Below are 12,201 nucleotides of genomic sequence, written 5' to 3'. Positions count from 1 at the left end.
TGTTATCTAGCCATTTTATCCTCTGCTGCCCCCTTTTCCTTTTGCCTTCAATATTTTCCAACATCAGGATCTTTTCCAATGAGCTGGCTCTTCACCTCAGGTGGCCAAAGTATTGGAACTTCAGCTTCAGCATCAGTCCTTCCAATGAATAGTCAGGGTTGACTTCCTTAGAATTGACTGGTTTGATCTCCTTGCAGTCCAAGGGACTCTCAAGAGTCTTCTCCAACACCACAATTCATAAACATCAGCTTTCTTTATGGTACAGCTCTCACATCCATACATGACTACTGGGAAAACCATAGCTTTGACTACACAGACTTCTGTCAGCAAAATGATCTCTCTGCTTTTTAACATGCGGTCAAGGTTTGTTGAAGATTTCTTTTCAAGGAGCAAGCGTCTTTCAATTTCATGGCTGCAGTCACTGTCCACAGTGTTTTTGGACCCCACGTTTTTTGACCACAAAATCTGTCACTTTTCCCTCTTCTATTTGCCATGAAGTAGTGATGGGACCAGATGCCATGATCTTCGTTTTTTAAATGTTGAGTTTCAAGCCAGCTTTTTCATTCTCCTTTTTCACCCTCATCAAAAGGCTCTTTAGTTCCTCTTCACTTTCTGCCACTAGAGTGGTATCATCTGCATATCTGAGGTTACCGATATTTCTCCCTGAAATCTTGATTCCAGCTTGTGATTCATCCAGGCCCAGTGTTTCATATGATGTAAGCTAAATAAATTTGCATATAAGCTAAATAAGCAGGGTGACAGTATATAGCCTTGATGTATTCCTTTCCCATTTTGAACCAGTCTCTTGTTCCATGTTCAATTCTAACTGTTGCTTCTTGACCTGCATACAGGTTTCTCAGAAGACAGATAAGGTGGTCTGGTATTCTCATCTCGTTAAGAATTTTCCACAGTTTTTTGTGATCCACACAATCAAAGGCTTTAGCATAGTCAATGAAACAGACGTTTTTTCTGGAATTCCCTTGCTTTTTCTATGACCCAGTGAATGTTGACAATTTGATCTCTGGTTCTTCTGCCTTTTCTAAACCCCACTTGTACATCTGGAAGTTCTCAGTTCACAGAAGGCTGAAACCTAGCTTGAAGAATTTTGAGCATAATTTTGCCAGCATGTGAAATGAGCACAATTGTATGGTGGTTTGAACATTCTTTGGCATTGCCCTTCTTTAGGACTGAAATGAAAATTGACCTTTTGCAGTCCTATGGCTCCTGCTGAGTTTTCCAAATATACTGACATACTGAGTGCATCCCTTGCACGTCATTACAATTTTAAACAATTTTTAATTAACAAAAGACTTGTTTGTCCTTATATTTTTATTATTTAAGCACAAATCCTTGCATATAGAAGATGCTTAATAAATATTTATTAGACATATAGAGGAATGGATAAATGGATGGATGGACTGGACAGATAGGAATGTGAAGAGAAGTATAACATATAAACCAATAATTGCTATGCCATGTAAACATTGAGAAATGGGCCCTGGATATATGAAATGGAGAGTTCTTGCTATGGTTGGTTTTGACATTACATTTTTCACATAGAATTACTTTGTTTTATCAACCAACACCACAAAATAGATTCACTTCTATTCAGTTGATTAATTCTTATTTTTTCTTTTATTTCTCTTCACTACAGTATAATCTGTCTTCTGACCTACATGATATTATAATAGAAAATTCCATTTTCTGTCACCTTTGCTTTTTATAGCTCCCCTCTTAATCCAAAAGGGTAATACAAAATAAAGCTTACACTCAACACTGCAGAAGAGGAAAGCAGGTGATAAGTTGCTTGCCTCTAGGTTATTAATCAGCTGTCCTCTAGGGCATAATGTTATGAAGCTGCGCCATGTAATAAACAGAGGCAAAAAGAATAATCTCCATTTTCTGACTCTGAAGTGCAGGCATGTGCTATAAAACTAAATTGACATCTGTTAGCAGGCTTGTCACATGAACGGTTTTTTCCTGCAGAATCTGGAATAAATTAGATCTTAAAATAAAACTTGGAACAGAGAGGCTGCTTTACATAATTCCTTCTAATGTTGTGCTATGAACCTATCACACTGATTTTAAAGAGAAGTTTTTATAAGAAATGTTTCATTATCATTTTAATTGCAAAAATGTTGAATGCCACTCCATGCTAGGAAATTTGTGTTTTTAAAAAGGTCCTTATGTTTTTAACTAAAAAGTGGCAAATGAAAATTTCCTTTTCTAATATTTCACAGCTGAAAAATAAATCAGCTTTTACCTCCAACTAAAAGTGTGACCACCTTTCCCCATGCACTTGGAGCTGGCTTCATGGGTGGTTTATTATGCACGGGCACCTCAGAGGCTGACATAGCTGTGCTCCTGAGGCAGAAATCGCCAGCCTGGGTGTGACCTCACAGATTTGTTCAGGAATCTCTCCTTCAGAGGATTCATTAATATGATAGCAACTTCTTGGGGCTCTTACTGTCAAAAGGCATTAAGCATTTTTTAACGCACATAAAGTAACTTGCCAAGCTGCCTGACCTAGTGAATCTGAGCTGCATAGTGCCAAATGCAGTAACATTCCTCTGTCGACCTACTGTTAGGAAAGGAAGTCATAAAAAAGGAAACCTTTATGGGTACCTGGAGCTTAGAGCCTCCCTCACTTCCCTCAGGATTCACTTAGAGCTCATTCCCCAAAGTTTGTCAAAATGGCAAGATTCTCAGACAAATGTGCCAACCTTGGTACACAGCAACAAAGGAAAACAAATGCCAGCTCTCTGGAGGCTAATTTCCTCCATATGTGAAATCTTCCTCTTTGGTAATAATAACGGGTCCCTCGGAAAGTCTTGAAGGAGCGAGAGTCAGTCACAATGCTCTATAAAATAAAGTCCCAAATCTGGCTCCAAGAATAACCCTTATTCATCTCTATCACCAGCATCAGTTTATTTGCTGGACAGTCTTCTCAAACGGCAGAGATCTGTACCACTCACCCTACAAAAGGAAAACTAAGGCACAGAGGATACAGACTTAGTGAGGAGCCAGGGAGTGGCCCCAAAAGCTGACAGCCAGGCTCTGGACCCCCTTCCTGTTTAAAGCATTCTATGCACAGCAGGGGATGAGCGATTTGCAAATGAAGGCTGAGCTTCTGAAGTCCTCTTTATCCATGGAGGCTTCTCAAACGGTGATCTTTATACCACCTGGGGTGGAATGGGGTGGGGTTGGTTAAAAATACAGATTTCCTGAGCTCCGTGCCAGACTAGCTAAATCAGCATCTCTGAGCTTGGTCCTGGGTCTGACATCTGAGTCAAGGTCCCTTAAAAAGATTGGATTCTCTGTGGCATGTTACTGTTACTTTTGGTTTGTTTTCCGGTGTTCTGAAATCTGAGAACCTGTAGTTACACAGGTGGGAGTGGGTCTCCGGATTCCAGAGCACTGTTCACAAACGATCCTTCCAGTCATGGCTTTTGGCCCAGGGAAACCAAGGGAGAACACATCTAAGGAAACAAAAACCGTAGCTCAATCCTGATTCACTGAGTGGTTTGAAAATCATTAAGAAGAGTCAAGACTTTTTGTTTCACAGAAAATCTCACCATTATAGATGAGTAAATATGGTAAAAACCCAAAACTCATTTCCTCAATATTGAGTGCACAAGTTCTCAACTCACGTCCTCAAGACGACTTGTCCTTAGGGTCCACTGCGGATTGATGGAGGAAGAAAGATGTCTCTGCATTTCAAATCGCAATTCAGTACCATGAATGACTCATTACTCTTAAATTGCCACTGGCTTATTTCACAGAAACACAGCACCATTATGATTAAATATAATAGCAACTCTGCAAGATGAAGTTGCCTTCAAATACACAGAAAGATACATATCTCTCTTTGAAAAAAAAGGAACATAAACAAGTCTAAGTAGAAGATTCCTCTGGACCGTAAAAGAATCACCTGGACTTCTACTTTTATCACAGTATATCTTGTTTCCATGCGGTTTTCCACCCAAATGTTCTTTTGAAATATCAGTGACTAAAGACTCTGGATGCTCATGCTGCTACTGATTAATTCCATAGTAGCTTGTAGGAAAAGGTAAATTATTCAAACTTTGATATCCTGCATGTTTTATTTAAAAAGGTACCAAGCAGAAAGTCAGGTGGACAAGGATATATTTCCTGAGCACTTCACTAGGTAGTCAGGATGGGGCTATGTACAACGAAGGGTATCTTGGGTACACAGTTTAGATGGTAGCACACACCTGAGAAGCAGAGGTCCAACTGCAGGCTAAAGCCATTAGCCATCTAGGACTCAGGCGTGTCTGGGCCTTGCACGGGTATGGCAGATGACCAGGTGACATTTTCACGAAGGAGAAGAAAAAATTTCTCCTGAGAAAAAAATTTGTCCCAGAAAAACAGCATGTCTAGTTCAGAAAGCTGGTGTAATAGGCTGGCATAGTGAGAAAATGACCTGGAGGATGGCATAGCATCTGTGCCTCACTCCACCCTTGGTAAGGACTCAGGCTAGAGCGAGAGGACATCGGGAGAGCACAGAGTGGCTCGGGTCCCAGCAATGACATTTACTGTCAATATCCTCTGCTCCTGTGTTTCTCAGACTGTGGCGCAGACATTGCTACTCAATGTATGGTCCCTAATCAGCAGGGTCAGCATTGTCTGGGAAATGCAGAATCTTGGGCCTCACCCTAAACCTCCTAAGTCAACATCTACTTTTTCATTAGATTCTCCAGGTGGTTCATATACAAAATAATATACAAGAAACACTGGTACAGAATATGATTGGGGGCAATATAAATAAGCATTTCAAAATCTTTTGTTTTATTAAGGCATTTTTAATGTATATAGGAAAAAAAAACTGGAACAGTTGACTGTGAGTCTGTGGATACTATTTCTGTAGATAATTCTAAGGAAAAAAAGGTGAATCAGTTAAAAAAAAAAAATGAAGGCAAGATGCACACCCTCCCCATTGTACCAAACACAAAGCAAAAAAGAGAATGATAAGGGAGGGAGGGGACAGAAAGATCAAAGCAGGGCTCAAAAACAAGGTGAACATCTCCAGGGGCCAGAACATAGAGCAGTAAGCAGGACTGAAGCCAGGACATGCTGGGCTCTGGCATAAAGCAGGTAGCAGAGGTCCTGGAGTGCATCTCCTACAGAGAACAGGAACTAAAAGTGCTCCCATGACAAAGCAGCTGAGCCACATTTACTGATTAAAGCCAAGGGCTGAAGTGGAGTTCCCTGGACTCAGAAAGGAACCCAAGATAAACTGCTGAAAACCACTAACTGGGGCTATGGCTTAAAACCAGTCATTGGTCTAGGGAGGTAAGAGAAGAGAGGCTCACTCTTGCAAACAGCAAATGAGCCAGATCCAGACGATTCAGTAACTGGATATTCCCATTATCACTGAAGAAGCAGGAGCCCCCAGATGCTTATATAAGACCGGGTCCTGAAGGCTATTGTATAATCACTAGGCAGAGAAGGGTGGAACCAAAAAGGAAATAAAAAAGCAAAACCAAACCAAAAACCTTCCACTAAAAATGAGCCTGAACTTGAAAATACACCCAAAATCAAATGATGAAAAACAGCTAACCAAAACAATAACTGGAACATTACTTCATTGAGAGAGTAAATTAATTTTGTTGAACAGTCTGACTAAATTTTAAGTATGTTTAGGGCAAAAGTAGAAAGTCAAGAGACACCTGGGTAACACGGAAGTTTCTCCTCAGAGTACAAAATAAAGCAGGGCAAAGTCTAACAGAGTTTTGTCAAGAGAATATACTGGTCATAGAAAACATCCTCTTCCAGTAACACAAGAGACAACTCTACACATAAACATCACCAGATGGTCAATACCAAAATCAGATTGATTATATTCCTTGCAGGCAAAAATGAAGAAGCTCTATACAGTCAGCAAAAATGAGACCTGGAGCTGACTGTGGCTCAGATTATCACCTCCTTACTGCAAAATTCAGGCTTAAGTTGAAGAAAGTAGGCAAACCACTAGGCCATTCCATTATGACCAAATCAAATCCCTTATGATTATATAGTAGAAGTGACAAATAAATTCAAAGGATTAAATCTGACAGAGTCCCTGAAGAACTATGGATGGAGGTTCATAACACTATACAGCAGGTGATGACCAAAACCATCCAAAGGGGGGAAAATAATGCAAGAAGGCAAAATGGTTGTCTGAAGAGGCCTTAAAAATGGTTGAGAAAAGAAGAGAAGTGAAAGGCAAAGGAGAAAGGGAAAGATATACCCAAATGAATGCAGAGTTCCAGAGAATAGTAAAGAGAGAAAAGAAAACCTTCTTAAGCAAACAATCCAGAGAAATAGAGGAAAACAATAGAATGTGAAATACTAGAGATCTCTTCAAGAAAACTGGAGATATCAAGGGAAAACTTCATGCAAAGATGGGCACAATAACAGACAGAAACGGCAAGGACCTAGAAGCAGCAGAAGAGATTAAGAAGAGGTGGCAAGAATACACAGTAGAACTATACAAAAAAGAATTTAACAACCCAGATAATCATGATGGTGTGGTCACTAACCTAGAGACAGACACCCTGGAGTGTGAAGTCAAGTAGGACTTAGGAAGCATTACTAAAACAAAGCTAGTGGAGGTGATGGAATTCCAGCTGAGCTATTTCAAATCCTAAAGCATGATGCTATTAAAATGCTGCAGTAAATATGCCAGCCAATTTTGAAAACTCAGCAGTGACCAGAGGACTGGAAAAGGTCAGTTTTCATTCTAATCCCAAAGAAGGACAATGTCAAAGATGTTCAGACTACTATACAATTGTGTTCATTTCATATGCTAGCAAGGTTATGCTCAAAATCCTTCCAGCTAAGCTTCAGCACTACATGAACTAAGAACTTCCAGACGTACAAGCTGGGTTTAGAAAAGGCAGAGGAACCAAAGATCAAATTGCCAACACCCGCCGAATCATAGAAGAAGCAAGAGAATTCCAGAAAAATATCTACTTCTGCTTCACTGACTATGTTAAAGCCTTTGACTGTGTGGATCACAACAAATTGTGGAAAATTCTTAAAGAGATGGGAATACCAGACCACCTTATCTGTCTCCTGAGAAACCTGTGTGTTTTGGCCAAGGAACAATAGTTAGAATCGGACATGGAACAACAGACTAGTTCAAAACTGGGAAAGGAGTATGACAAGGCTGCATATTTGTCCCCCTGCTTATTGAACTTACATGCAGAGTGAAAGTGGAAGTTGTTCAGTTGTGTCCAACTCTTTGCAACCCCATGGACTACATAGTCCATGGAATTCTCCAGGCCAGAATACTGGAATGGGTAGCCATTCCCTTCTCCAGGGGATCTTCCAAACCCAGGGATCAAACCCAGGTCTTCTGCATTACAGGCGGATTCTTTACCAGCTGAGCTACCAGGGAATCCCAATATACAGAGTACATCACGTGAAGTGCTGGGATGGATGAATCACAAGCTGGAATCAAGATTGCCGAGACAAATATCAACAACCTCAGATATGCAGATGATTCTGCTCTAATGGCAGAAAGTGAAGAGGAGCTAAAGAGCGGTTTGCTGAGGGTGAAACAGGAGAGTGAAAAAGCTGATTCGAAACTCAACATTCAAAAAACTAAGATCATGGCATCCAGCTGCATCACTTTATGGCAAATAGAAGGGGAAACAGTGGAAGCAGTGACAAATTTTATTTTCTTAGGGTCCAAAATCACTGTGGGTGATGACTTGGCCATGAAATTAAAAGATGTTCTTTGGAAGGAAAACTATGACAAACCTAGATAGCGTATTAAAAAACAGAGGGGGAGGGAGGTGGGAGGGGGGTTCAGGATGGGGAACACGTGTGCACCCGGGGTGGATTCATGTTGACGTATGGCAAAACCAATACAATATTGTAAATTTAAAAAAAATTTTTTTTTAATTCTAAATATATAAATAAAAAAACAGAGACATCACTCTGCCAACAAAGGTCCATAGAATCAAAGCTATGATTTTTCCAGCAGAGAGGTGCAGTTGTGAGCTGGACCATAAAGAAAACTGAGCACTGAAGAAGTGATGCTTTCAAATTATAATACTGGAGAAGATTCTTGGAGTCCCTTGGACAGCAAGGAGATCAAACTAGTCAATCCTAAAGGAAATCAACCCTGTATATTCATTGGAAGAAGTGATGCTGAAGCTGAAGCTCCAATACTTTGGCCACAAGAACTGACTCATTGGAAAAGACCCTGATTCTGGGTCTTTTGAGGACAACAGGAGAAGGTGACGGCAGAGGATGAGATGGTTAAGCAGCATCACTGACTCAGTGGGCATGAGTTTGAGCAAACTCCGAGAGATCGTGAAGGCCAGGGAAGCCTGGCGTGCTGCAGTACAAGGGTCACAAAGAGTCAGACATGACTTAGTGAGTGGAAAACAACAACAGGCTGTACACAGACTAAAACTATATCTAAAAAATATGAAAATAAAGGACTCTATAATAGCATTTCATATAAAACTAACCCCCGTCCCCCCAAAAAAGCTGGTATGGCAGAATCAACAGCAGACAAAACAGAACTTAAGGCAAAAGGGATTTCTAGAAATAAAAAGAAACATAATATATACACATGGTGGAATATTTTTCCTGAAAGTGTCTATCATTTTCCATTTCCAACAGCAAAGCATGAACAGTATTCCCAATAAGCATTTCAGGGTAGGGGAGTATCGACATATTGCTTACATGTGCAAACTCGGTAAGCAAGAAGTAAAGGGAATCTTTTTGTGGTTTAATTTCAAAGTTCATATTCTCTTAAACACAGCACCAACCACACAACAGAGCTGTTGTTTTATAATTAATGGCAGGCTCTCTGCCCAGGGAAGCAGAAAGTGGCATTCCCTTCAGAGTGCAAGGCGACACACAACCTTGGGGACAGAGTCTTGGGTAAGGGAGGACTTAACTCCCAGGGCTGAACAGGCAGGAGGTCCAGCTCCAGCTTCATCACCTGACTGGCATCCCCAGCCACAAGGTCTACATCTGCTCTGTATTACTTCTCAGCAGCTTCCTTCATTTGCATACAGCACAGTATTTACTTTCTATACAATCGCCCGCAAAGCTGTTTGGTGCCCTGAGTCAGTTAACAATAGTCTAAGACCGAGTCTAAAGGACCAATTCCCTTCAATTTCACACAAAGATTTCATTTAAAAAAAAAAAAAACCCTCTTGACTAGCATTAGGTACAGTTAGCAATTTCCAGAGAAATCACTGATATATTTTCCCTGGAACAAAGAAAGGTAAAAAAGCTTCTATAAGAGTAAGTAAAATCTTACTGAAATTATTAGAGGGGTGGGTGGGATGGAGAAGGATATGGGAGGGAGGTTCAAAAGGGAGGGGATATATGTATACCTATGGCTGATTCACATTAAGGTTTGACAGAAAACAGCAAAATTCTGTAAAGCAATTATCCTTCAATAAAAAATAAATTAATTTAAAAAACTTACTGAAATGATTAATAAATAATTTCAGTTTACAATCAAATGACAAATTCACTCCAGGAACTCTGCTGGAAGTTTTCACCCTGTGTTCTCTGCTCTAATTCTCAGAAACAATCCATTTAGGTAGTATCATTGTCCCCATTTTACTGACAATCAAATTGAGGGCCAGAAAGGTTAAATGACTTGGCTGAGGACCCATGCCTCAAACCTAGAGTAATGAGTCTTACAAAGGTAAGCGCGACTGCAGTCCTGTTATTCATATTATTATCAGCATGATTATGACTAAAAATAATTTCTCATTAACCAGCCTGGATCATTTAGGGATATTCTGTGTAATAAAGCCTTATGATTAATATAAGCAGAAACCTCAGATTCAATATTTCTAATCACATCCTGGAAAAATTCAGATGCATAGTTACAGCAATAAGCACTCAGCCAAAAGAAGACAGTTAATCACTCCAAACAATGCTAAATCCAGGTGATATTATTCCCTGACAGACTGGGCTTCTCATGCACACGCTTTTGCTGATGCAGCTGCTTCTCACTTGACGCTTTAGAGAGATTTTTTGATTTATGGTTTGAAGTTAAAATTGCCAGAGAGTTTTAAAAGCAGTATGAAAGCCATATGCATCTTACTGTCACCATCTTAAGACTCTGCCTTTCATTTTTGCCTACATTTTTGCCTGAGTAACTGGAATCTAGGTATGGTTAAAGATAAGAAAAACACCCGCTTAAAATGGAAAGCATCACAAAACTATATGAGATATTTTAAAGTCATGAAGTGAAAATAAAACAACAAAACCCCTTTGGTTTCTACAATCACTTTCAGGAAAAATAAGTGAAGGAGGCAAGGCAAACAGACTGACATTTTTTAGTGTGTTTTTCCTATTTGTTTTCCCTGCCAGAGATACATCCTATTTATCAGGGTCTGTACACATGCTGAAAAATGAAAACAGACCTTGTCTGCTGCAGGCCAGAACCGAGGTTTCCTTTTATCTGGCATCACATAGCTCCTAGAAGCATGTTCCTAATGGAAGCAATCATTCACCAATGGCTTTAAATTTTGTTGTTTTTGTTTTAAAGCATTCACCCAAAAAAAATCTTTATGAAAGAACATCTGTATCTTTTAAATTTTCAACAAGGGGCTTTTTTTTTAAAGGGGAAAATACATACGTGGCAATTCTGAGCCAGATCACTTTCATTATTTATGGGGTTTTCTTTCCTCCTTTTTTTTATTGTGGTAAAATGTACATAACATAAAATTACCACCTTAATAATTTTTACATGTCATTATTAGTGTTTTCAATAAAAATAATAGCCCTAGGAATATTTAAAAAATCCTTTAAAACATTTTTCCTTTTTAGGAATCTCTGTAAATATTTCTTCTGTGTGAGAAGCAGTGTTATAAGAGGCATGATATTTTATCTACAGCATAAAGGTTTGCCCACTGCAACTTCCATGGAGTGAAACAATTCAGGTGTCTACCTGGTAGACAGTTTTCATACAATATGTGGCATAGGTAAATTATGTCCACAGATCACTTTTTGAAGTCTCATTTTATCCTCACATTTACCAAATCTCTGGCTAAAATATTATCAAAAAATGCAAAATGGCTTTGTATTTCACCTCTAGATACTCAGTCTTTTCTTTGAAGAATGGAGGTAGAGGACCAAGGTATAAAAAGCATGAAGGCAGACTAGTAAGATTCCTAAATGAATGCAAAGAATGAGTAGTTAGCTCTTTGAATAATCTAGAGTTGACATGTCAAAGGGTCAAGGCAATAATCTTCAGCCACACACACAAAAAATGTCTATGAAGGTAACAAATAGCAAAAACAAAATAAAATTCTGAAAAATGCTCTCACTTCTTTGGGTTCTTTTCAAAGATTTTTATCCTCAAACTCCTATATGTGTTTCATTAAGGCTCCTAACTATTACATGCTAGTTACTCTCAATGGCAAATCAAAATACAAACACAAAATTCAAAACACATGTTAAAAACACCAAATTCTTTGAAGTTGTTCTTGAAGAAGTTCCTGCTGTCCAATTAAAGACAGTTTTTGTTTTCTGTTTTTTGGATTTTTTTAAAAGAGGAAGCTGAAGAAGAGGGGGAAGGGAAGGAAAAAGAACAATGCAGAGGAAGTCTTTTTATTAAAGATCAAGCAGCCAATTCAGGTTTAAAACTGAATTCCATATATATACTGTGTCTCAGGAACACCCATTCTGGCATGTCCTAAATTCCATGCCATCTCTGGGGATAATAAGCCAAGGGAGGCTAAGCCCAGGAAGGGTTGGCAATCAAATGCAAGACAACTACTCTCAGAAGAATTTCTCTGGCATCTACAAATGGCACCCCACTCCAGTACTCTTGCCTGGAAAATCCCACGGACGGAGGAGCCTGGTAGACTACAGTCCATGGATCGCAGAGTCGGACACGACTGAGCAACTTCATTTCCCCTTACAGAATGCAGCTGGTCACATTTACACTAAAAACTGCTTTCAAAACGCACAGTTCAAAGATAAAGTTTCCTTTTGCTATCCATTCACAATAAAATATTTGTAGAGATTTGACATCTTTTGATATAATTGTATCAGTTGCAATACACATAATGTCCTTTCAATCTTACAAAGTACATTTTAATCAAAGCTACACATATCTTCTGACCTTTAAGAGCCCAGAGACCCAAAATCATTGTTACAACAGTGAGAAACATGATACACAAGCAATCTCTTATCAAACATAAACCT

General features: G+C 39.3%; 1 protein-coding gene across 1 annotated transcript in view; it reads right to left on the bottom strand.

The window, feature by feature from the left end:
* The window catches only part of METTL24 (methyltransferase like 24), a 119,919-nt gene that overhangs the window by 36,696 nt on the left and 71,022 nt on the right, over positions 1-12,201 (bottom strand). The gene's annotated exons all lie outside the window — the stretch shown is intronic.

This window comes from Capra hircus, chromosome 9 (genome assembly GCF_001704415.2).
Source record: "Capra hircus breed San Clemente chromosome 9, ASM170441v1, whole genome shotgun sequence".
Taxonomy (NCBI): domain Eukaryota; kingdom Metazoa; phylum Chordata; class Mammalia; order Artiodactyla; family Bovidae; genus Capra; species Capra hircus.
Note: the sequence above shows the minus strand (reverse complement) of the source record. Positions and strands in the feature narration are given on the sequence as shown.